The 26,771-nt window shown below is 41.0% G+C and overlaps 1 long non-coding RNA gene across 1 annotated transcript; it reads right to left on the reverse strand.

Moving 5' to 3' along the window:
* Positions 1 to 18,246: 18,246 nt before the first annotated feature.
* LOC121143719 lies at positions 18,247 to 24,726 on the reverse strand. Its single transcript, XR_005881051.1, has 3 exons — positions 24,520 to 24,726; positions 24,368 to 24,420; positions 18,247 to 18,276 (listed from the first exon to the last, which is right to left on the reverse strand). It is a non-coding gene; the product is annotated as an uncharacterized LOC121143719 (long non-coding RNA).
* Between the last annotated feature and the right edge of the window lie 2,045 nt (positions 24,727 to 26,771).

The following is a 26,771-nucleotide window of genomic DNA, read 5'->3' on the forward strand; positions in this document are numbered from 1 at the left end:
GGTGTAGATAATGTGTATGAGTTTGGGTGGAAGTCAAAAGAAAGTCTCAGACATTGGTCCTCTCCTTCTATTCTGTTTGAGATGGGTCTCTGTTTTTTTTTTAATCAGTGGGATTATAGCTGCATACTATGTGCTTTGGCCTACGAGGGTTCTGGGCATTCATACTGAGATCTGCACTGTACTCACTGAGTCTTCCCAGCCCGTTCTGAGGATGTTTAACATGGGCTTTTTGCTGTATTTAAGGATGTAAAACTATGTTCATTTTTTGTCTCTTATTAGTTGCTTTTAAATGTCCATGGATAGTCTAACCCTTAATTCAAAATGTTTTGTGAACATTTTCTCTCAGAATATGGCCGTTTCCTTTACACTTTTATTGATATCATTCAAAAGACAAAATACTTTGATTCATCAAATCAAATTATCAGGTTTCTCTCATGGTTTGTTCCAAAATCCTAAGAAAACCTTTTGTTTTAGGCCAAGCTCACAGATGTTCTCTTGTGTTTTTACAGGAAAACATAAAATTCTTGAGTGTTTATGTTCATTCTTTGATCCCTCTCAAGTTTAAGAAGATAAGGATTGAGGCTGAGTTTGCAATTCATTTTTCTCCTTCATTAACAGGCAGTTATTTCAGCTCCATTTGTTGAAAAGACCATCTTTTCCTCAACTCAATTGTCTGCACTGCGTTGTTGAAGATCAATTGACCATATCTGCATGAGTCTATTTTGGGTGACTCTATTCTGTCTTATTGATCTACATGCCCATTCTGTTTGAACACATAGACTGATTACTGTACCTTTCCAGTAAGTCTAGATGCCAGAGTCATTGTCTCTTTCCTTCTCTGATTTATTTCAACTGTTCCTCCCTCTGTGTCTCTCCAGGGCCCTGAAAACAACCTGAAAGTTTCTACAAAGAAAGCCTATTTGTATTTTAACAAGATTGGGTCTTCTCGTATGACGTGGGTATCTTTCTATATATTCAGGTTTTTTTTAAAGAAACATATTTGGTTTAATTAACTTTCCAAGTCTTAATTGTTTATTGCTAGCATATGAAAGAGTAATTGATTTTTTTTTTACTTTGTGTGTATCCTGTGGCCTTACTAAAGACTCCTTTGTGAGTTTTAATCACTTTCTAATGATTCCTTAGAATCAGAAAATGACATCTGTGGAAAAGACATTTCTCTGTCTTTCCCCCGATTTAATGTCCCCCACCTTCTCCTGCTTTGTCACATCGGCTATACAACGTTGAATAAAGATGTTAAGACTATACATTTTTGCATTGCTTCTAAAATGAGCATATTCTATCTTTCTTGGCCATGCATAGTGTGAAGGAAGATTATTTTATGTTTGTTTTTTTTGCACTTTGTTTTTTTACACTTTATTATTATTATTTATTTTTAAGTTTAAATTTAGATTAGAAACAAGGTTACTTCACAAGTCAGTTCCAGGTCCCTTTCCCTTTCCCTCCCCTCCTCCCGTGCCCTCCCCCAACCCCCCATTATCCCCTCATTTCCCCAGGGAGGGTGAGGCCCTCCATGGGGGTGTCCATAGTCTGTCATTTCATACAGGGCAGGGCCTAGACCCTCCCCCAAGAGTTCAGGGTGAGAGTGCACCTCACATTGTTGGATGGGAGTCCAAAGTCCATGTGTATACTCGGGATGAGTACTGATCTACTGCTCAGGGCTCAATAGATTACCTAGGCCTCCTCACTGACATCCACATTCAGGGGGTCTTGATCAGTCCCATGCTGGATTCCCAAGCTGATGCCTGGGATTCAAGAGTTAACCTTTGTCAGGTCAGCTGTTTCTGGGGGTTAAACCAGCCCAGTCTTAATCCCTTTGGTCATCAGTCCTCCTTCCCTGTTACTGGCTTTCTTGAGTTCAGCTCAGTGCTTAGCCATGAGAGTGTGCCTCTTCTTCCATCAGCCACTGAATGAAGTTTCTGTTTCACAGACAATCTGGCCGTGGGATTGTAGGCTGGCACTCCCTAGATGTCTAAAATCCATATATGAGAGAGTACATGCCATGTTTCTCTTTTTGTGACTGGGTTACCTCACTTAGGATGATTTCTTCTAGTGTCATCCATTTGCCTGCAAATCTCAGGATTCCATTGTTTTTTTCTGCTGAATAGTACTCCATTGTGTAAATACATTTTCTCTATCCACTCTTCAGTTGAGGGGCATCTAGGTTGCTTCCAAGTTCTGGCTATTACAAATAATGCTGCTATGAACATAGTGGAACAGACATCCTTGTTGTATGAATGGGCATCTTTTGGATATATGCCTAAGAGTGGAGTTGCTGGGTCTTGTGGTAGGTTTATTCCCATTTTTCTGAGGAATCTCCATACTGATTTCCAAAGTGGCTGAACAAGTTGGCACTCCCTCCAGCAATGGAGAACTGTTCCCCTTTCACCACATCCTCTCCAGCATAAATTGTCATTGGTGTTTTTGATTTTAGCCATTCTGACAGGAGTGAGATGGTATCTCAGAGTTGTTTTGATTTGCATTTCCCAGATGGCTAAGGATGTTGAGCACTTTCTCAAGTGCCTCTCAGCCATTTTAGACTCCTCTATTAAAAATTCTCTATTTAGTTCTGCAGCCCACTTTTTAATTGGATCCATTGGTGTTTTGGAGACTTGCTTCTTGAGTTCTTTGTAAATTTTGGAGATCAACCCTCTGTCAGATGTGGGATTAGTGAATATTTTTTCCCATTCTGTGGGCTGCCTTTTTGTCTTGCTGACTGTGTCCTTTGCCTTACAGAAGCTTCTCAGTTTCAGGAGGTCCCATTTATTAATTGTTGATCTCACTGTCTGTGCTAGTGGTGTTATGTTCAGGAAGCTGTCTCCTGTACCAATTCGTTCAAGGGTACCACCGACTTTCTCTTCTAAGAGGTTCTGTGTGGCTGGATTTATGTTGAGGTCTTTGATCCATTTGGACTTAAGTTTTGTGCATGGCGATAAACATGAATCGATCCGCAGTCTTCTACATGCCAGCCTCCAGTTATGCCAGCAGCATTTGTTGAAGATGCTTTCTTTATTCCATTGTATATTTTTAGCTTCTTTGTCAAAGATCAGATGTCCATACGTGTGTGGGTTAATATCCAGGTTTTCAATTCTATTCCATTGGTCTACCTGTCTATTTTTGTGCCAATACCAAGCTGTTTTCAGGACTATAGCTCTATAATAGAGCTTGATGTCAGGGATGGTGATACCTCCGGACATTGTCTTGTTGAACAGGGTTGTTTTGGCTATCCTGGGTCTTTTGTTTTTCCATACAAAATTGATTATTGTTTTTTCAAGGTCTGTGAAGAATTGTGCTGGGATTTTAATGGGGATTGCATTGAATCTGTAGATTGTTTTTGGCTTTTCATAAATTCTTAAGCTCAGTTTGCTAAAATATTATTGAGGCCTTATCACTTTATTTGTGTGTGCAATGTGCTACAGTGCACATGTGGGGCCAGGGGACAATTTGATGGGTTTAGTTCTTTCCTCTTCCATATGGATCCTGGAAATCAATCTTAGGTCATCATGTTTGGCAGCAAGTACTTTTTCCCGCTGAGCATTCCGCTCGCTGGCCCTCTAGGTGGGGATTTAAATAACTAGGCCGTGTTAGTTTCCTATTGCCTCTGGAGGCAATTGTGATAAATGCAGAAGCTGGAAATAACACAGAGCAATCTTCTTGCAGCTCTGGAGGTCAGAGGTCGTGTCAGTGAACTGAAGTTCAGGAGGTGGCCAGGCTGCCTTCCTAAGCGTTCTCTGAAGGGGTATGTTTCCATCTTCTATTGTCCTTCCATCTTCAAGCTCGTTGCTCCACCCCCTGCTTTCAAGCTCACATTGCCATTTCCTGTCCCCCTCTCTTGAGGACTGCAGTGGCCTTACCAGGTCCACCTGGGTAGTCTAGTTTAGTTCTCACCTCCCAAAATCTTAACTCATATCTACAAGAGGTTCCAGAAGGTTTCCAATTTTCTTGCAAATTTTTATGTAGTTTTGGTATCAGGATAATGCTGACCTCATTAAGCCAATTGAGAAATATTTGGTACCATTTTTCTGAGAGTATGTGTGTTGAAAGGGTATAATTTCTTCCTTAAGCGTTTGATTGACTTTATCACCCCACCTTCCCTAAACCCCCAGTGTGTCTAAGTCAGCCCTCAGTTTTGCTTTCTCAATACTCTTTACCCTTTTCTCAGAGTACTTAACACGATGATATCCATGGTACTGCGATCGTGCTCCTCACAAGAGCGTGTCTGTCTCTCGCAGCATCTATGGTTGTGTATGTCACGTGTTTGTTGAGTGACCAACTGACTGACTGAATGATCAAATTCTTGTCCCATGAGATATTCCTGTAGTTTTATGAAGTTTTCTTCCCATAAGTTTTGAATGTTAGCTCAGAGTGCTTTCTCTTTCTAGCATCTGAAGGTGTGTCAAAGATCACCAGGAAAAGGCAGAGGTCAATGCTATGTTCCGGGGAAATGCAGACAGTGAGGAAATGGCAAAGCCTGGGGATGATGAGAACACAGTAGGCAGAAGAAGCCAAATCTACTCAGTCTAGCTTAGACCCTGAGGTCTGCTCCCTGGCTTCTCAGCTAAGTATGAAAATGAGCAAGACCAAAGAAAGCACGCAGCAGAGGCCCAGAACACAAAAGAACAAGAGCCTGGAGCAGAAGCAGCCTGTAACTCAGCTTTGGGTGAGCATTTAGATCTCTCCAGGCTTGCATCTACATGTCTCCTAACATGGCTCACATCCGCCTTCACCAAGGACAGACATGCATGTACACACTTAAAGATTTCAATATATAACCCCAATTCGTAAATATTGCTTCAAATGCAATCAATCCATGGGGAGAAAATATCTCTTTCATTATATAACCTAGATGTATTAAAATATAAAGAATTGGGACTTAGTTTCCGCTAGGACTTTAACTTGCCATTTATTTATTTATTTTGTTCTCTGTAGGAATTCATCTGTGTCCTCACTTCCCCCAATTGGCTTGCTTTATGATGGTTTCTGTCTGAGAACAAAGTCCCCGTGGTTCCTGCAAGTCATCTGCGTCTGATTCATGGCTGTCGCTCTGAGATCCATCATCAACTACCAAATCTTGAAAATTTGCAAGAAATTGAAAGCTCTCCAGAGGAGAAAGACAAGGGAAATAAATGTATCCTCAGATGCCCTCGCTCACTCAAGCTGACAAGCGTAGATTATGTTGTTTGAAATACTTTCCAGACTGCTAGGAAGTGCCCCCAAGTGGAGTGCAGAAAGGGAATAAAGCCTTTGTACTATTTCACACTGCCCTGCTGTTATGAAATCACATAGATTTGAAATGAAAAAACTTATTTAGTCATCTGGTTCATACTGCCAGGATAGACTTCTCTCATTCTAGTCCTTCATTTTGGCCAGTGGTATTTGGGGTTTGACTGCCTGCGAGAGCTCACATGTAGCAGGGCTTCCCAAGGGCAAAGATGAGTTGAGTTTCTTTTTATATCTTCAAGCACTAGTGTTCTACAGGTGTCCAGTACATGTCTAGTGAATGCTTGATAAATGGAATGAAGTTGACTTTTTTTTCAAGAGTGAAGTCTTTGGTATTTTGAATGCTGCCCATTTTGTTGATTGAATTGACACTGATGACTTATAAATACTTGAAGCAATGTTTGTTAACTTATTGATGCATGCATAGAAACATATTCATCCTTTGTCACAAACAATATAAAACATAGAGCACAAATCAATACTAAGTAATAGACCTCATGTCAACTATTCAGGAAAATAGAATCTACTCTTTTTTGGGGGAATGAGAACCTTGTGTAAAGTATGGAAAATAGATTCTATTATGTCTTCTTGAAAAAAAGTCTTTGGCGGGGCATTGGTGGCACATGCCTTTAATCCCAGCACTTGGGAGGCAGAGGCAGGCAGATATCTGTGAGTTTGAGGCTAGCCTGGTCTACAGAGCCAGTTCCAGGACAGCCTCCAAAACATTAGAGAGAAACCCTGTCTGGAAAAAAACAAAAAAAGTCTTTGTAGATCCCACCAACAAGTAAATAAAAGGATTAGTGAGAAACAACATTAGTGGATTAGTGAGCTTCCAAGATTCTCTTCACAGGACAGTATGACAGACAGGGGGAAAAGTAGAAAAGATAATGGAGCCCTCACAAAGAGATTTAAATCTTTGAGGGATTTTGATTTTTAATTCTCTGTATTTATTTTATTCAATAAATTTTATCCTATGTGTGTGTGGGAGGGCATGTACCATACAGCACATGTATGGAGGTCAGAGGACAACTTGGCAACAAGCACTCTTACCCACTGAGCCATCTCTCTAGTCCCTACATGTCTGCATTATTGTTCAAACTTTTATCAATAGGAAAGAGACATTTCTTACAAATATGCGCCAGTGTGTCCCACACAGAATGCTGTGCCCATGCCTGCACTTAAATGCATGATGGTTGTGGCAGCTTCAAAGGGAGCTGTATAGTAACGTCAGAGTGCTGAAGGTAGGCTTGGCATATCTGGTGATCTCTGGCAGATGTAAAGTCTGTATTAGGCAGCATTTGAATAAGACATGATAAAATGAAAAGTTGCAAAAGTAGAGAGTTGTCCACGGATTAAACATATATAGTCAGCATTCCTTAAAATACACCCTTAGTCTTACAATTCAGTACTGTTGGGTTTAAGGGGAATTCTTTTCTTTTTGTGAGTGGTGTCCTTCCTGGTCCCTTAGGAAACAGCAAAAAGCCCTTAAGTGTAGCCACTAGCTCTTTCTGACTTCTTACCACCCTGTTCATTGAAGCTGAGCTGGTTGATTTGGCAACGTTCGTTCTTCTCTGGCCTGATGTGGTAAACTTGGACATCTTTGTTGGTGCCTCGTCTATTTCTCCGACTTTTAGTCAGCTGCTCTCATGAAACCCAAAAGTTTACATTCTAATTTTAGGTCAAAGAAATCTGAATTCCTGTCCACCATCTTGCTTATACTCATGAGAAGCAGCAAGGTGCAAAATGCCTGGCTATGCTGAGGACATGCCTGAGCAGAGCTGGTTTGCTGTGCTACTGTCCCAAGCCTCATTCCATGTTCCCTGCCCCTATCTTAACGTTTTTCATCCTTATCAACTTGGAGACCAACAAGGCCATGCCTCCTAATCCTTCCCAGAGACCCAGAAAACTGTGTATAGCCTCTGATGATCAGACACCATTCATTGTGCATTTCCTTCTTGTATCTAGAACTTGGGCGACATTCTGTGGGTCTTTATCTTTTGTAGGACACTGATTTTCTGGGCTAGAATTAAAAGATGCCCATGACACTATACTGCCACTAGACCTTTGTTTCCATTTTGACTTAAAGATGTAGAATTTGTGTAAGCCTCAAGGAGTTTCTCTTTAGATAAAGGTAGTTCATTCAGTAGAGACACTAAAAGAATGTGATGTTATCCAACCATTGTGACACCAAGATCATACTATTTTCCTTTGAAACCTGGTGTGGGTAGAAATCACAGAAGAATGTGTTTATTCATGTGTTAGGCTTATTTGTGTTCCTTCCTGCTTCTTAGCATCATATCTCACCATAAGACAATCTTTCAGTATTGATTCATGATGTGAGTGAAATGCTTTCGATACATGAGTGGAAGCAAGGATGAAGATTTTCGGTGACATTTTCTGATGTTCAAAAAAGAAAATGCTTTTCTGCCGGTTACATGTTCATACATAAATAGGTGAAATAAACAAAAAATATCTAACGTGCTCTTTTGGATTTTCCCACAGGGAGGAATCTCCCTAAGAACTGTAATACCTATGTATTTTAGTGCTGATATATTTCACCAGACAAGAACAGTGCCAGTTACACAGAGATACTCTATAAAAATTCTTTGGATAACCATCCTAGGAGATTTCTAAAAGCTGTGACACCCATCTAACGATGATGGCTATGATTCACCATTACTTTAATCATCTTTTGTTCTTCACCCAGCTACAAAAGGAAACTATCAAACAAAACAAAACTCTCCAGCTGAAGATTGCCAAAAGTAAGTCAAGAGTAGTTTTCAGACCTAGAATGCAATAGTTTTGCAACATGTTTTAATTGATAATGTGATTTTTATCATCTGATAATTGTTTGTAGACACATACATGAGGTGATCAAGGCTTTGGAAATGGGTTCTAAGTGTCAGTAGAATCCAAATGGGGATGAGGTGAGGTAGGTAGATATCTTTGATAGTAAAGTATTTACCATGTAAGCATGAAGACCTCAGTTTAGTGTCCAGCATCCACACACAAAGAATGGAGCATGACAATGTATACCTGTAATTCTATTTCTGGGCAGGCACAGACCACATAATCCTTGGAAGTCACTGTCTAGTCAGCCTAGTCTACTCTACAAACTCCAGGTCCTAGGGAGACCCTGACTCAAAAAATGGTATGGCACCAGAGGAATCAGAGGGGTGAATGGATATAAGCAAAGTACTTTGAATACATGTGTAGACAGAATCAACAATAAAAACACCCCAAACCATAGATGCTTCCTGAGTAACAATACTAGAAGTTGATCTACGACCTTTTGGTACACACGTACACACACACACACACACACACACACACACACACACACACACACACCACAAAAGGACCCATATTTTTCCTGGAATATTATCATCATTTATTTATAGTTGAAGGAGGGTTAAAGGAAGTCTACAGATACCCAGATAAAGAATTGACAGGAATTTATTTGGGGAACCCTCCACAATGACGGTAAATAACTGCTTCAGTCATCATGCTCCTAGAGATGCAGCCTTTGCTCTTTAGGATGCTCTGACCACAACCCAAGAGAGTGAGAAACAGCTCCCTCTCTTCCTTATAAGGGGTCATGTCTGAACATACTTAAGCCACACCCTAAGGTGTGGCTACCACCCCGAGTCCACCGAAGGAATAAGATGTCACTACACATATGTCTGAATTCAGCTATATTATTAGCCTTTTACCAACTAGGACACTTTACAGTTCTGAATAGGGTCATATAAATGGCAGGGTCTCACCATAACTTTTACTTCCCATTCCCTTTTCCTTAAATCTTAAGGTAAATCTTAAGATTCACATTGGACATTTTCTGGTGTAGAGTGTTCACCCAAATGTAACTTCATCCTGAAAATTAGGTCACTGAAGGTTGGGTCTGAGAATGGAGGAGGGCAACAGTGGCCCCGGAGACTTAGGGCAGTGGTCCATCACTACTGGAGTGCAAGGTTCTTCTTTCCATCCCCAACCCTTGGCACACACTGCCAAACAGCCTGCATTAGTGGACTTAAGATCCTCAGCAACTCCATGGCTGGAATTGGTTATTTGTTTCTTTAGATAACCTTGAGTGATGCCTCATGTAATGCAGCTTTTGTATGATTAGGTCATACAGGTTGTGGGAGAGGAGGGTAGATCGGTTACACAGATGTTCTTGTTTTAGTGTAGGGTCCCTGGAAGCCGTCTGCTGCATGAACATTCATGAAAAGGTTCTGCTCCATTATTTTCTGCTTGAATGTATCTCCCCAGTGTAGTTTGTGATAAACCATGTCTGACTGCTTGTGGGCCACTAAATGTTTTATTGGCTCTTTTGTGTTTTTTAGACTGCCTTCCAGCTAGAGGGAGCCACGTGACAAGTTCTTGCCATTGCAGCATCAGAGCATGCAGGAATTCTTAGTCCATGGATTACTAAATGGTAAGAAGCTGTTATCATCCTGCTGTGGGCCTTCACTGTCTTAGATCCCTGAAGGTATAACTTTGTTAATACAACTAAGTTAATAGACCATATGAGTGAAATGCCACAGAAATGTGAGCGGGAAGGCTTGAGTCTGAGTGTAGTCTGTCTGATCATTACGTGCCAGTGGGACTCACCATAAATATATGATGGGAACTTAGACTATTTTCCTTAAAACCAGGGGCTAAAGGGTATACATATAAACTAATCAAGTATATATTTTAAATTATGTTCGTTGTTTGTGTGTGTGCTATAAGTACTAGCATGTTTATTTATGGATTGCTTTTCCTGTGTATGTCAGAGGACAACCTTGTGGGTGAGGCTTCACCTTCCAACATGTCCGAGATTAAGTCTCTTGTTTATTCCTGCTTATTCCAGGCTTCTGGCCTGTGGACTTCTGAGGATACTCCTGGCTCCACCTCCCATCTTACCATAGGAGTACTGGGATAATACATACTTTTTGTTTTTGTTTTGTTTTGTTTTTGAGACAGAGCCTTCACAATGTGGTTATGGCTGTCTTTGAGCTCATTATGTAGATCAGACTGGTTTCAGACTCACAGGTATCTGACTGTTTGTGCCTCCCAAGTGCTGGGATTAAAGGTGTGTGCCATTATGCCCAGCTATAGATAATTTCTGATATCTGACGTTCTTGGGATCTGTACCCTTATCCACTATGCCCTTTCTCCATATAGATGTATATTTTATAATCTATATATGGTATATTATAAACTATATAATATATTTACATACAAATATATATTTAAAGTGTGTGCATATGTTCATGTGTATAAGAGTACACATATGTACATGTGGTGGCCAGAGACCAACCTTGAGTATTATCCTCAGGAATGTCATCCACCTTCTTTGAGGTAATACCTCATTGATCTAGAGATCACTTTTTAGCCTCACTGGTTCATCACTGAGCCTCAAGAGTCCTCCCGTCTCTGCCTCCCCAGTGTTGGGATTACACATGTGTGCTACTATGTCAAACATTTCTACAATGGTTTTAAAATTTGTACTCAGACTGCCAGACTGTGGTGGTGTACTCCTTTAATCCCAGCACTTGGGAGGTAGAGGAAGGCAGATCTCTGTGAGTTCGAGGCCAGTCTGGTTTACAAAGCTACACAGAGAAACCCTGTCTTGGAAAATTCAAAAATTGTACTAATGTCTTCAAGCTTTCAAGTTGAACAATATAATTAATAACTGAGTCACACCCTAGACCTCCCTTATTTTGTCTTAATTCTCCCTTCCTGTAACTGTCACCCACTTCTCTTTAAGCCTCTACTGTAAAGGAAATGACTTATTTCTTTTAACTGGATGAAAATAGTAGGAGGACAGGGATTGGGTTGGTCTGGTCCACACGTTCCACTCAGCCTAGAACAGGGCTTCTTAAGCCTTATATTCAGTCAGGAACTCCTCATACATCCCATGGCATATAAAGAGTGTATAAGATAGGTATCCAAATCAAATATTTACTGACAATCATTTTCAAAGAAATTTATTGGAAAACAATTCTTTACTGTACATATGATCTTACCATGTACTAGAAGTGAAAACAGACTTGCTTACTGTTAGCTCACTAACAAGATTGGTGCCTTTGTTTACTTTCATAGAAATCATTAAATCTTGGCTGAATATTTGATTCTGAAGGACATAGAACATCTTCAATATTGTTCAGGGCTGATCAATATTTTGATTTTGTAATTGCCAGTGCTATCACGCTGCTTCACAGAAATGAGTAGTACAAAATGGAAGGAGCATGGCTCAAGGCATCTCAGAAATTGTTGGAAATTTTGTTCTGATCTCGAGCCAAAATCCATTAACTGATTTTTTAAAAAAATGAAACTCAAGTGAGCAAACTCAAATAGCAAGTTAAACAACCAAACATTATGACACAATACAGTCCATATTTGATACCAATTTGTTACACGCTGGGGAATAGCAGTAGGAATTTGTCTTTGCTTTGCATAATTATACCACTATGTTTCTATAGCCATAGGAAAGTTTGACATGTACAGTAAAAAGCATGGCAATTCACAGCATATGACAGTCAAATCTGAGAGAGATGTTTTGGATAGCCTTTTGTTGCTTTGTTTGATGTCATGACACACTCAATGCAATGCATTTATGCTGTCTATAGAACCCAAAGTGTGGTGACATCACACAATGAAACATGGTTGAGCACTGATAGAAATGCCTGGGTTTCATTACACATTTGAGTTTCAATTAATTTTTTATTGTTGCACATTCTATTCTGAAACCATTTGTTGTTGCCAAATGTGATGACATTCCCAGTCAGTTATGAACCCTTTTATGGAAGGACTCAGTTTCTAAAGTGCTTGCTGTGTAAGGGTGAAGGTTGGAGTTTTGATCTCCAGAATTCAAAACAAATGTCTAGAAGCCCACCTGTAATTCCAGCCCCAGAAGGCAGAGATTTAGATCCATGGAGCAAGCTGCCTGGTGAGACTAGCCATACTGGAAAGCTCTGGTTTTGGTCAAAAGACTCTGCCTAAGTGAATGTGGTGGAAAGTGATCCAGGAAGACTCTCAGCATCAACCTTGGGCCTCTGCATGTGCATACACATGTACCAACATAGATGGGAACATACATAATCACCCCCCACACACACATGACAAGAATAAGAAAGATGCTGTGGCCTGTAGTAAACACTTAAGAAACAATGGCCATAAAAGCCGGGAAGAAGATTCAATATGAGAGGTTGCTCAGACTGAGCAGGCCATGGCCTCACCGAGAAGCCAATAATTTCACACAGCCATGAAGAGGGTGGGTGAACATCATGGGGCCATCTGGAATAGAATAGCTAATAGAGAACTGAGTACACAAATACCACTTTAAAATATGTTTGTTATATAGTAGTATATGCTCCCGAGGCCAGCGCATGTTTGGAAGTGGAAGAAGGTTAGACAATTTGGAGAGAACCCAGGTTATAGAGTGAGTTGAATGTCATCCTGAGTTACATGGTAATACCCTGTCTTGAAGAGACAAGATCTAGGGGAGTATCTCAGTGGTAGATTGGAGGCGTGCAAAAGGGCACAGATTCAGGACGCAGGTCTGCTTTTGTGTCCGTGTACTACAGTGTCTTCTAACTACTGCCTGGCCCAGCAAGTGCTCCAAATACTGACTTCCTGCTTTCTCCTTAGCCTTGTTCATCTTTTGTTTTCGAGGCTCTGATCTTTTACTGACCTTCTTCATCCACATCTTCAGGATGAGCACGGTGTTTCTTCCTGTCTGTCAAACATCCTGCATGGAAGGTCTGGTCTCTTTTTTCCTATTGATTTCACTTGTTACTACCCTCCTGCAGTTCAGGGATTTCTGCTGAGAAGATGGCACCCTGTGTTTAATTTGCAGCAATCATACAGTGGGAAACAGACAGTGTTACATTCTCTTTCTGCCATAGTGCATATCATTGACTTGAGTGCCTTCAGGAAAAATTCAGATGACTTGATATTCTTATTTATAAGCTACTGTCTCAATCAGAATTAATCCGTTTTGGTTAATGGAAACAAATTTATTAAACTATACATCAGAAGTGTTTAACCATGGGCAGTATGTCCCACAGTCACTGGGTATTTGGAAATGTGAGGAGTGTGGTTTCAGTTGTCACAATGACTGATGGTCCTCTGTCATTTAGTGCCTGGGGACTAAGATGCTGCCCGTCCTTCAGTCTGAGCTGTGGCTCTGCATAATGAAGAGATGTTCAGTTGAAAGTGTTACTTTAGCTTGATGAGAAACGCGGCTTTATGAAAGAAAGGTGGAGTGTGTCAGAAACCTGGTAAAACAGGGTCTCTCTCCATCCAACCTCCACACAGCATCTCATTAAGAAAAATGCAAATCTGTTTTTCAAGAAAGCCCTGGGAAGGAAACTCTTTCTAGATCTAACTTCATAACTTTTAAAATAAGCAAACAAAACAAGCAACAGCAGAACTGTAAAAGACTTCCCAGTATCTTATTTAGTATCCCATTTACCAAAAGTCTCATTCTAATTCTCTGAAACAATCTGGAGCTGCCTTCTCAGACAGCCGCCCCTGGGTATTTCTCTGTTGTAGTCCTTAGCCTTTCTTTTTAATAAAAACTGAGTTGATTTTTTTTTTGGTTTCTTCAGTTCTACAGCTGCTATATGTATTCTTGCTTTGAGTGTGTGTGTGTGTGTGTGTATGTGTGTGTGTATGTGTGTGTTACTTATATCTATATATCTAGAGAGGATAGAAAAGAGAGAGAAGGGAGAGATGGAGGGAGATTGTAAACATTTATTCTTTGCTTTGCTAGTGAGTTAAGACTTCAGTTGATCTTTTAAGCTCAGATAACCAGATGTACAACAGTGTGTCAGGGGCAATCGTAAGGCACCCATTGCTTCTATCCTGCATTTCTAGGCTTGGCTAAATACTGTGTCCAGCCTTCCATGTCACTCACTTAGCCTGCTTTCTCATCAGCCTCTTTGTTTCTTATCTTTATAACTTTGCCCATCGTTTGGCTTTTCCATGTCAAGCAAGCACGCCTTAACAAAGACCTTTCAACATTAGTACCATGTGACTATTTCCCAATTCCATAGTCTTACACTGGAAAGCTCTTAGATCTGAGCACGGGTGCAGGCTTGCCCTGTCTTAACTGAGGTGAGTAGGCTGGCCCTTCCTAGCTGTGATTAGACAGACTTTAAGAAGAAAGTGTGGCAGAGGAAGAAATGATAGATACCCCTTGCACAGCAACCCAGGTTCATTTGGTTCATGGTGACAGATAATCAATCACAGGAAATTCCAGCCTGAGGATGAGACAATATCTTGATCTTATTATTCCTCTAAAGCAGCTAAGCTAATCCAGGCAGCCAATTAGTGTCGAAGTGTGGGCAGTCTTAGCATGGTGTGCCTCCTTCCTTCCTGACCCTTCCCAATTGTGGGGCGAATTCAAAGCTGAGGTTTAGACCAACTTTTTCTGCATTTCAACCAGTTTTCTCAAAAATACGAATTTTTAACTTAAAGGGTAGCCTGACTATAAACTCACAGAAAACCCTGGTGATACTACAGACACTTAAAATGGAAGTGAGCTGAGTCAATGTCAGTTCATTAGCTCTGGGGCACTGAAGATGCTAATTAATTTAAATAATCTGAAGGCCTTTAATTAATCCACATCCAGAACAAGTAAAGTGTACTCAGTTTGAGACATATTCCTTGCTTCTAACTAACGTTTGCTGAAATTTCATCATTGAAAACCACCACTGCTTTGGTTGCTGTACTGGAAGTTGAAAAGTTAAAAATACTCTTTGTAGCCAGGATTCACCTTAATCAAACAGACAAGTTCAACAGTGCTGATGACCCATCTTCAGCTCATAGGAGACAGAAAGGGGATAGTAACTGCCAACCTGTACCTTAGTCACGAGGCCATCTCATGAATGGTTATGTTGGCTCGTGACCACGGGCTGACATTCATTACTAGATGTTCCATAGTAGAAAAGATAGTTGTTCAGTGATGGGCCCATCTACACTGTAAACTGAAGAGACAGTGTTCTCATTAGTGCTGCAGCTTCCTTAATTAGATTTCTAGGATTCAGAGAACTCTGAATAATGAGAAACATTATATTGTTAAAGAAAAGTAATAGCCTGTCTGCATGCGTTTGAAACTTCATGTGTTCATGCTATATTCTTTCCAATTTTTATTTTATTGTTTCAAGTTTTTTTTGCAGGAAAAAAGTTGTCTGAGAATTATTAATCATTTGTACAAGGGGAAAGTAGGAACCCTATGTAAATACTAATTGAATAGCAGATAAATAAGCTCGGGAATAAGTTCTCTAAAAAGTTAAAGGGACTCTCGAAGGGGAAAACCAAACAGATTTTTCAGATATATCCAACCATCATTCTATATCCAACTATCAAAAGATGATGACAGAATAGAAATGAAAAAGTTCAGAAAAGAAGTTGAAGACTTGGTTCTGGTTGAAATTTTAATTTTAAATACATATATGTAGATATATGTATATGTCTCTTTGTAACCACTACCCATATGAAAATGCCAGCATTCCATGAAGGCATCCTTTTCCAACCAGCACCCCTCCATTTCTACAGAGATAGTGACTGCTACTGTCAGTGGAAAATTATACTGCTTATCAAAAAGCAATTAAATTTTAAGCTTGAAAAGTCTAATTTATTTTCCACTAATTGCCAAGTTTTAATTTGACTATTTTATCATAAGCTTCATTCAAGCATTAGAGATTTATTAATGAACACAACAGAAACAATTTTTCATTATTTTAGGTAATGTTGTAACCATCTTTTTGAGGTAGAGTATTACAGTATAGCTCAGGCTCAAACCCATGACATCTCTGTCTCAGCCTTCTACATGCTGGGGTTATATGTGTACACTATCATACCTGGCTTCTTAATAGTGTCACTAATAGCCGGGTGTTGGTGGCACACTCCTTTAATCCCAGCACTCAGGAGGCAGAGGCAGGCGGATCTCTGTGAGTTCGAGGCTAGGCTGGACCGACAGCCTCCAAAACAGAGAAACCCTGTCTTGTAAAACCCCCCCAAAAATAGTGTCACTAATATTAATCTTTGTATCCTTAAATTTTGTAGTATTTTTCCATTTCCATTACATTTTAAAACTTTAATATTGAATTTGAAATGTAAAAGATGGAAAAACAATGTCAACTGGGCTTGACTTTGAGCATGGGAAGGGTTGTGAGAATGGCAGAATGTTACTGGTTCCCAGTTATCCCCCTTGGGAACTCTGAGTGTCTGGACCTAGTGACCGTGATGCCGCAATGCTGTTACTGACCAGCACAGCAAACCCCAGGAAAAGGCAGAGTGCTTCATGTCACTGTGGTGTAGCATGGGCCAAAATGATTCATGGGAGATGCAAACAACACAGCAGCGTGGGCTAAAGGCTGAAAAACATCCCACCATTTCTCATCTTGAATGTGTCCGTTTTACTCTAAGGTGAACCTTTACTTTGTATTAGAAATCTCTGTGCAGTCCCTATGTCTATCTGGTGACCAGATGGCTACCGAGTACATCTTCCCAGAAAAGAAAGGACTCCAAAGGCAGTTGTAAATTACGCAGCTCTTCTGGCCCAGGGCTCTACAGTGTGTAAGTCCCATCATAGGAATTATCTTGGTACTTTCCTGAGTCAGGATTGATTTATATTAGTTTTTACTTTTTAAGATGTTCATGTAAGAATATATGCTTACTACCAGCTATAGTGTTCTTAAACCTCCAGGAGTGGCCTAACAGAGAATATGTCCAGGGATTTACTCTTGAAGATGAGTATAACTTTTTTTTGTTGTTGTAATATTTCCCTGTTTTAGTAAGTGTTCAATAAACTTTTTTGGGGGGGAGGAAAGGATTTATTTTATTTACAATCCCAAATCACTGCTCATTATTGAAAATGTTGGGACAGGAACTCAAACAGCTCAGGAACTCGGAGGCAGGAACTGATGCAGAGGCCAATGGAGGGGCGTTGCTCACTGGCTTGCTCCCTGTGGCTTACTCAATCTTCTTTCTGTTTTTCAATTACACTTTTTAATTATATATTTAAACTAGAAACAAGCTTGCTTCCCATGTTAGTCCCAGCTCCCTCTCCCTCCCCTCCACCCCCACTCCCTCCACCAGCCCCACCAGCCCCCCACCCAATCCCCACTCCATTCCCTAGGGAGGGAAAGGCCCTCCATGGGTGATCTCTAGAGTCTGTCATTTCGTTTCTGGGAGGGCCCAGGCCCTCCCCAAAGTGTCCAGATTGAGAAAGCATCCCTCATTGTGGGATGGGTCCCCAAAGTCCATTTGTGTGCCAGGAATAAATACTGACCTACTACCCAAAACCCCAATAATTGCCTGAGTTTCCTCATTGACACCTACTCTCAGCCATCATTCTGGGGTTCAAGATCTCCCCCCTTGTTCAGGCCAGCTGTTTATATGGATTTCACCAGCCCAGTCTTAACCCCTTTGCTCATCAATCTTCCATTTCTGTCACTGGGTTCCAGGAGTTCAGTTCAGTATTTAGCTGCCTCTGCTTCCTTCTGTTACTGGATGGAGGTTCTAGGATGGTATGTAAGACAGTTGGAAAAAATCATTATTAGGGAGGGGCATTTAAGATAGTCTCTCCACTACTGCTTAGTTTGCCAGGTGGTGTCATCCTAGTAGATCTCTGGAGATCTCACTATTGCCAGATCTCCCCTCAAACCTAGAATGGCTCCCTCTATTATGGTGTCTCCTTTCCTGCTCTCCTCTATTCTTCCACCAACTCAACCTTCATGCCATCCCATGTCCCCCTCTCCCTTCCTCTTCTCTCCCTCTCTTTTTCCTGGCTCCCTTTCCCTTCCCCCACCCTGTGCTCCCAATCTGGTCAGGAGATCTTGCTTCATTCCACCTTCTCTGGGTACCATGTATGTCACTCTTAGGGTCCTTCCTGTTTCCCTGCCTCTCTGGCAGTGGGATTGTAGGCTGGCACTCCCCAGATCTATGTCTAAAATCCATATATGAGTGAGTACATACCATGTATGTTTTTTTGTGACTGGGTTACCTCATTCAGGATGGTTTCTTCTAATGTCATCCATTTGCCTGAAAATTTCAAGATTCAATTGTTTTCTTTCTGCTGAATAGTATTCCATTGTGTATATGTACTACATTTTCTCTATCCACTCTTCAGTTGAGGGGCATCTAGGTTGCTTCCAGGTTCTGGCTATTACAAATAATGCTGCGATAAACATAGTGGAACAGATGTCCTTGTTGTATGAATGTGCATCTTTTGGGTATATGCCTAAGAGTGGAATTGCTGGGTCTTGTGGTAGACTAATTTCCATTTTCCTGAGGAATCTCCATACTGATTTCCATAGTGGCTGCACAAGTTGACACTCCTACCAGCAGTGGAGGAGTGTTCCCCTTTCTCCACATCCTCTCCAGCATAAACTGTCCTTGGCCTTTTTGATTTTAGCCATTCTGACAGGAGTAAAATGGTATCTCAGAGTTGGTTTTTTTTTTTTTTTGGTTTTTCAAGACAGGGTTTCTCTGTGGCTTTGGAGGCTGTCCTGGAACTAGCTCTTTGTAGACCAGGCTGGTCTCCAACTCACAGAGATCCTCCTGCCTCTGCCTCCCGAGTGCTGGGATTAAAGGTGTGTGCCACCAATGCCCGGCTCTAGGAGTTGTTTTGATTTGCATTTCTCTGATTGCTAAGGATATTGAGCACTTTCTCAAGTGTCTCTTGGCCATTGTAGTCTCCTCTATTGAGAATTCTCTATTTAGTTCTGTAGCCCACTTTTTAATTGGATCCTTTGGTGCTTTGGAGACCTGCTTCTTGAGCTTTTTGTAGACTTTGGAGATCAGTCCTCTGTTACTTATGTAAACTATCATATCATCTGCAATAGTGAAAGTTTGACCTCTTCCTTTCCAATTTGTATTCCCTTGATCTCCTTTTGTTGTCTTATTGCTCTGGCTAGAACTTCAAGTAAAATATTAAAGAGGTATAGAGAGAGTAGGCAGCCTTGTCTTGTTCCTGATTTTAGAGGAATTTCTCTGAGTTTCTCTCCATTTAGTTTGATGTTGGCTGTCGGTTTGCTGTATATAGATTTTATTATGTTTAGGTATGTTCCTGTCATCCCTTATTTCTCCAAGACCTTTATCATGCAGGGGTGTTGGATTTGCCAAAAGGCTTTTTCAGCATCTAGTGAGATGATCATGTGATTTTTGTTTCTCAACTTGTTTATATGGTGGATTACATTGATGGATTTTTGTATGTTGAACCATCCCTGCATCCCTGGGATGAAACCTACTTGATCATGGTGGATGAGTTTTCTGATGTGTTCTTGGATCCAATTCACCAGTATTTTAATGAGTATTTTTGCATCAGTGTTCATGAGAGATATTGGTCTGAAGTTCTCTTTCTTAGTTGTGTCTTTGTGTGGCTTGGGTATCAAGGTTACTGAAAGGGGAAAAGTACTGACATAGCATTTCAGAAATGTTTTTCAAGATTTAATTTGTGTGTAGTATGCACACATATAATCCTAGCACTTAAGAGGCAGAAGCAGGAGGATCTTCTTGAACTCAAGGCCAGCTTGGTCTACTTAGTGATTTCCAGGCCAGCCAGAGCTATGTAGTGAAACCTTGTCTCAAAAAATGTTTTTATTAGTTTTTAAAGTGTGTGTGCATGTGTGTGTGTGGGGGGAGCATGTGTAATGAGCAGTCTCTATAGGCCAAAGGTATCATATCCTCTGGAACTGGAGTTACAGGCAATTGAAAACTGCCTGACATAGGTGCAGGGAAACCAATTCATGTAATCTCTGAGCCATCTATGAAGCCCATTTGACAGTCTTAAAAGAGAGATGACCACTGTCATCAGTTTAATTAACAGTGAAAACCATTGGAATCCAATGTTACTATAGGAAATGCCCTATGGGAAGTGGGGCTTGGTTCATAGGAAAAGGATTGGCAGGGGATACCAGGTGTGCATGGAAGATATGGCATGGAGTTGGTTGCCTGTAGACTGTGCTGTCTTTTCTTCCTAAAAGGTCTGTGATGTTTTCCAGATGAACACTTATTTCTGACAACCACCAAGAGAAACGTGATTGACATGTTTTTATGTTTTTTCCCCTCTGTTTGACAAAGAAAATCTACTGAAATTGACTAATTTACAAATGACAGGGCTTGCTTTCCTTTGGCTTGTGGACACAATTGTCTCCATTAACTACAGTGGGAGTTCTGTGGTCTCAAGGGGAATGGATGGCTAGCAGTGGGATGCTATAGTGTAAGGCTATGGAATCCATAGAGAGAAAATACAGGGTCTGTTTCAACACCAGCTTCTGCACTGTGAACCCAGGAGAGCTGTTTGAAAGCACTCACGTTTTCCTCTATTGATGTTGTACAAAGAAATAAAAGGGAAGCAAGTTTATCTAAGAACAATTTTATGAGACCATTGAAAAGATTGAAGACTGTCTGAACCCCACCCTGATCATTTTGCATTGAGTAATGGGTACTAGCGATAGTCATCCTCTCACAGCAGGGGTCCCAACTTCTGCATCTTAGAACAACCTAAGTCTGCCCTTGGAAGGTCAGTCCAGCTAATAAAAACTTCTGTAACATTCAGAGGAGGCAGCCTCATCTCCTGAGAAATGAGTATGAGATGTTATCAAAGAAGCATTTCGTAGGTTCTTGTTCTGTTCTAAAAATGTGTACATTGAGTATATAGGTATTTGAGCAAAAATTGACACAGCAATTACAAAGCCAGCTTAGTGAATGAATTCGACACCCCATGGCCTGACATGCTCTGAAAATGAGCAAAGAACTCTGGGTAAACAGACCTCTACTTACAATTTTAATTCACCCTCTAAATATTGTCTTGCTCACTTTCTGGCTTATATTTAGCACTCAGTAGCATTTGTTGAATGAAAGAATTCTCATTCATGGGGTGAGGACTACATATACAAAGTGCTTGCTACCCAAGTGTGAGAACCTTAGTTCAATCTCCCAGAATTCACATAAAATGCCAGGCATTCCCCAGTACTGGGAAATCTCTGGAGGTTCCTGGTCATCCATTCTAGTGGAATTAGCAAGTTCAAGGTTCAGTGAGAAATTCTGTGTAAAAAGAAAAAATGGAGGTGGAGAGTGATTAAGGAATGCAGTTAAAATTGACCTCTGGCTTCTACATGCATGGACTCACATGTCAGTATGCTCACACATGCATGGACTCACATGTGAGTATGCTCACACATGCACGCATAATTCTCACCCATACCATTAATTTTTTCTTTGGCATGGATTCTCCCTTTCAGAACCCAAGAGACTATTCTATTTTTGGCCAATAGCTTATGGATGGAAGTAGCAGCATTATGTAAGGACCAGTGTTTTCTTTTCTCTCCCTTTGTTCAGAATGAAAATGCACCACATTCCAGATGGTTTGGCTAATAAAGTCCATTGCCATCATTTGTCTATGGGTCTGCCTGAAGAATGAATGTCCCTGGGAAACCATTACTTGAGAAGGCTTTGTGTGAAGCAGATACAATCCCTGGTTACACAATTGCAAATGTCTGGGGAATGTATTGTTACTATAGAATAGCCTAATCTAACCTGACTAAGATAGTGAAATGTTGTAAGAACCCAGGGAAAGGAGGGCTAGCTATAGAAGACTTTGAAATGGGTGCATGAGTAGCATAATGAATGTGATTGGGACTTATTTATGTAGATGGGCAAAAGGGAGACTTCAGTGTAGTGGAGACATCCCAACAGAGGATATCTTGTGGACCCATGTGCTGGGAATGCTATGCATGGGTTTGTCTAGCTGCAGTAGTATATGTGTGTGTGTGACTGGGGAAATGGCATTTGTCAGACCTTGAGTTGAACTCATTGCTGCAGAATGCCTTCCTCATGAGCTGGCTGTGGAAGGTAGAAGACAGCAAGAGGCTCAAGTAAAATGTCAGGGCTTTTCCTTAATCATGATAATTAGAGGTGAAATGAAGGGTTCCCTTCTCACTTTGGGCATTCAGCCCTTGCTGTCACCGTATGCCATTACAGGAACTGATCCAGCCTGGTAAGGTCTCTTAGATGCCTGCCTTTGGGCTCACAGAGGTCTCTTTAGAGAGACTGAATTAATAAGTGGTGTAAATAGGAATTATTCCGGCAGAATTAACAAGAGTGGGCTGATGCTACTTGAGTGTATGTATTTGTAGTCTTAAAAAAGGAAACCCAAGGATACTCTTAGTGCAATGATATATTTTATGGCAGATTTAGTTCTGCAGAGAGTGACAGTGAGACCATTCTCCAGGCTTAATTATTTTTTAAAATGGGAACTGGGAAAAAGAGAGGGGGAGAAGAGGAGGGAAGAGGAAGACATGGGGGAGCAGGAAGGTTGAGTCTGGGGAAGAATAGAGGAGAGCAGGATAAGAGATACCATAATAGAGGGAGTCATTATAGGTTTGAGGGGACAGCGGACACTAGTGAGATTTCCAGGGATCTACAAGGATGATGCCAACTGGCAAACTAAGCAATAGTGGAGAGACTACCTTAATAGTCCCTCCCTGATAATGATTGAGGAGTACCTTATATGCCATCCAGTGACTGATGGAAGCAGAGGGAGATACCCACAGCTAAACACTGAACTGAACTCCTGGAACACAATGATAGAGAGGGGGAAGTGATGAACAAAGTGGTCAAGACCATGCTGGTGAAATCACAAAGACAGCTGACCTGACAAGGAGGGGCTCTTGGACCCCAGATTGATGGCTGAGAGGCCAGCAGGGGACTAATCTAGACCACCTGAATGTAGTATCAGTGAGGAGGCCTCCACAATCTCTGGGTCCTTGGGTAGGAGATCAGTGTACAAATGAACTTTGGGAGCCCATTCCACGTGGAGAGATCCTCTCTCAGCCTGGACACATGGCAGAGGGTGTAGGTTTTGCTATGGATGAAATGAAAGACTCTGGAGATCCCCCAAGGAGGGCCTCACCCTCCCTGGGGATTGGTGTAGGGATTGGGTGGGGGTTGGAGGGCCTGGTGGAGGGGCAAGGGATGAGGGGTGGGAGAGGGAGCTGGAATTGACATGTGAGGCAAGCACGTTTCTAATTTAAATAAAGAAATATATTGAAAAATGGTCTTCTCTGGGGATTACAAATTTTATATTAGAATAGTGCATGAAGCCATGGACCTTGGATGATTTGAGAAATAGGGTGGAAAAATACCCTTTCACCATCTTGAAAAACTGAAGTTTGCTTCCCTCCTTTTCTTGACATTTATGTTTGAGATGTGCTAATTAATATGTGGTTTTATAACAGTTAAGTCTATAAACATGTTTACTCATAGAGATGGGCTATGTTTTGGGTTATCTCTCTCAAAGCCAAGTGTAAACCAATGATTTAATCTACTCAATTTTACAATGTATGGTATGAATGACCTATTCTCATTAAACAGGATTTAAGTACTTCAAATAGAGTGGCTGACAAAATGGCTTTTTTCCCTTAAGAAACTTGCATTTGAATGAGGGGAAGAGATAATGTTTGAATATAGCATTAGATGGCATTATATCATTTATGAATCTATAAATGCGATAAAGCCTTATTTATGGGTTGGTTTGCTGTGATGCTCTGTGGTTGGAAAAATTTTTGCCTTGATAAGGTAGTGTCTACGCAAAGACCTAAAAGAAAATAGAGTCCATATAATAATTGTGAATTGGAGAGATACCCAGGTAGGAGGAGCAGGCAGAGTCACTGAAGGTGGGGTGCACTGGTCTATTTCAAGGATTAAAAAGAGACCAGTATAAATGGCATGAGCAAGGAATAGAGTGATATAAATCCAAAGGCATCAAGGGACAGCTGTTTTAGGGCTGGAATATCAATATGTGGACTTCAGATTTTGCTTTGAGTAGTAGGGGGGGAGGCCTCTAGAAGATTTCAAGAGGAGTGTGTAGTCTGCCTGCTATGGGTTCAAACATTACCCCACATGTTACTTATTTTTGTTGTTTAGAACAAATGTCTGAAGAGGAGCATCTTAAGGAAGGAATGGTTTATTTGGGCTCAGTTTGAGGGGCTACAGCCCATCTTTGTTGGGGAAGGAATGATGGCAGGAGCATGGGGTCATTGGCCACACGGCATCGGCAATCAGGAAGCAGAGAGAGATCAATGATTGGTACTCAGCCAATTCCCTTTCTTTCTTCAATCCCCAAACTTACCCCATCAGTGGTGCCATCCACATCCAAGGTGAGACTTCTCTCTTCGGAAAAACCTGTCCGGAAACACTGTCATAGGCACACCAAGTGATAGGCTTTTTTGGTGATTCTAAATTAAATCAAGTTGCCAGGGAAGACGAAATCATTATACTTACAAATTCATACACTAAGTACACTACTCCAGTACTTTGAAATATGTCTTTTTATGGAGATTGATCCTTTAAAGAAGTAATTAACATAAAATGAGGTCCTGTGGGTAGACTCTCATTCAGTGAACCTGTGTCTTTTATGAAAAAGGTGTTAGGACACAGGCACATACATGTATGAGCGGAAGAAAAGGCTATGCGCAGCCAAAGGGAGAAGTCAGGTAGCCATGGAGTCAGTTTTGTCCCTCCCTTGTTCTTGGACTTCTAGAACATGAGAAAGACGTTTCTGTTGTTCTAACTGCTCGGACAGCTGTACTTTGTTAGGGGAGCCTGAGCAGATGAAGACCGTCACCTTCTGTAAGGACAGGCCCTTTTAGGACAGGCATGCAGGTTGGAAGCAGAGCCTGAGACTCGGACAGAGGTTGTTTAGTAAGCCAGGCAAAGCTGGTGGGTCTGTGAGAGATGATACGGGGCAGAGTGGTCAGATTTGGCGTATATCGGAAGCCACTCTTGGGATAGTGGCTGGATATGAGACATAGACTTTGAATCAGCGGGACTAGTTTGGCTCCAAGGTGTGTTTGTTTTCTTTTATTTGTTTTATATTGTGTTTGGTCTGAACAATGAGCAAAATGAAGTTGTCATATACTGAGATGGAAAGGACAGGATATGGTGTCAGCTCAAGAGGGGATGTGGGAATCAATGGGAAGTAGAAGGTGCAGTTAGAAGGTGGAGACAGGAAGCTAGTGAGTTCAAGGTTAGTCTGGGATAAATAGAAAATTCCAGCCTCTGCCAGGGCTTTAAAATGAGACACTGTAACAAAAGCAACGGGGCCCTACCCAGTCTTCCTTCCTCCTCCAAATAAAGCAAGAATAATATCAGAAGGGTGAGCTGTGAAAGAGTCAGTAAATGAGTAACTGGTGCCAGATAGAGGGAAAGAGAAGGGCCTTTGCAGAGCACCCAGTGGGTCATCATACAGGATGCCCACTGCATACATGGATTTGGGGGCTTTTAGTCTTGCTCTTCTTTGGGACAGTATCTTAGCTATTTGTATCTGAAAAAGTAAAGCAACTGAAAACAATATTCATGCTACTACATAGACTTTGAGCCTGTCTGATTTCTATTTGTTTAATTTTAAAATCATGACTCACAGTGTATAAACACACATACTCCATCATGGTTTTGAAGGAGTTTTTCAGATGAGTTGAAACATGACCTGGCATTCAAATTAGAACATGTTGGGTGTTCTCTGATCTGGAATAATCTTGTCTTGTTCCTTCTTTCCTAGTGAACTTAGTCCATAGGTTTCCATGGGGTGTGTCTATATGGAGACCTGTAGGGAGGCCATACCTTACAGTGCTGTGGCTACTCAAAGGGTTCTGTCCCTGCAAGGTGAGAACTTGCTCCAAGATCTGGTGTAGGCTCCTTGAAGGACAAAGGACAGAATGGGGAGACTTCAAAGTTCCATCCCAAGACACACTGATAGAAAACTTGTAGACTGCATTTTTCCAGGTGTGAATTTTCTCATAATTTACATAAAATATTAAAATTACAAAAAAGTTTTCAAGACTACTGCAATATTTCAAGACTCCTGAATATTTCATACCTAGTCACAATTATTTACATTTTTAGACTGTTCTGTGTGTACATTTACTTTTATCTGAATTATGGGTGATAGTTGAAGACATCATGCCCCTAGATATTTCAGCATACATTTCCTTACAAGTAAGTATTTTGTTACATTAAGATAACTATCATTTAAATAAAGTCTGGGAATTTCACATTAATGGAATGTATTATTATTCTAACCACAGTCCAGCTGCCTTCTATTTTCTTCAACAATGACAATCCTGCCTTTTGTGGCCATTTTCTTCACAATCTCTGATTATATCTAATGAATACAGATGGCCTTTAATTGTCCCAGCCTGTTTCTCTTTGACATAGCACAGATTCCCAGGTCTTTGCTTCTCTGTCTTGGCCTCATTGAAAAGCAGGGGCTATTTATTTTCTTCACTATCTGTCTAGCTGGATTGCAACTTTTTCCTATAACCAGATTCAGCTTCTGAATGTTTGGTAGGAACAGCACAGATGGGATGTTATGTCCTTCTCAGTGCAGCCTGTTGCCAGGTGACCAGTATTTATTTCATTGACCCTGAAGATGGTGACTTTGCTCCACGGTTTAAGAAGTTGCTTTCCAGGTGTCTCCATTGTAAATCTACTGTTACTCCTTTTGTGGTGAATAGTAACTTGCAGGGTGATAATAG

Source organism: Mesocricetus auratus, unplaced genomic scaffold, assembly GCF_017639785.1.
Source record: "Mesocricetus auratus isolate SY011 unplaced genomic scaffold, BCM_Maur_2.0 Super-Scaffold_100013, whole genome shotgun sequence".
Taxonomy (NCBI): Eukaryota; Metazoa; Chordata; class Mammalia; order Rodentia; family Cricetidae; genus Mesocricetus; species Mesocricetus auratus.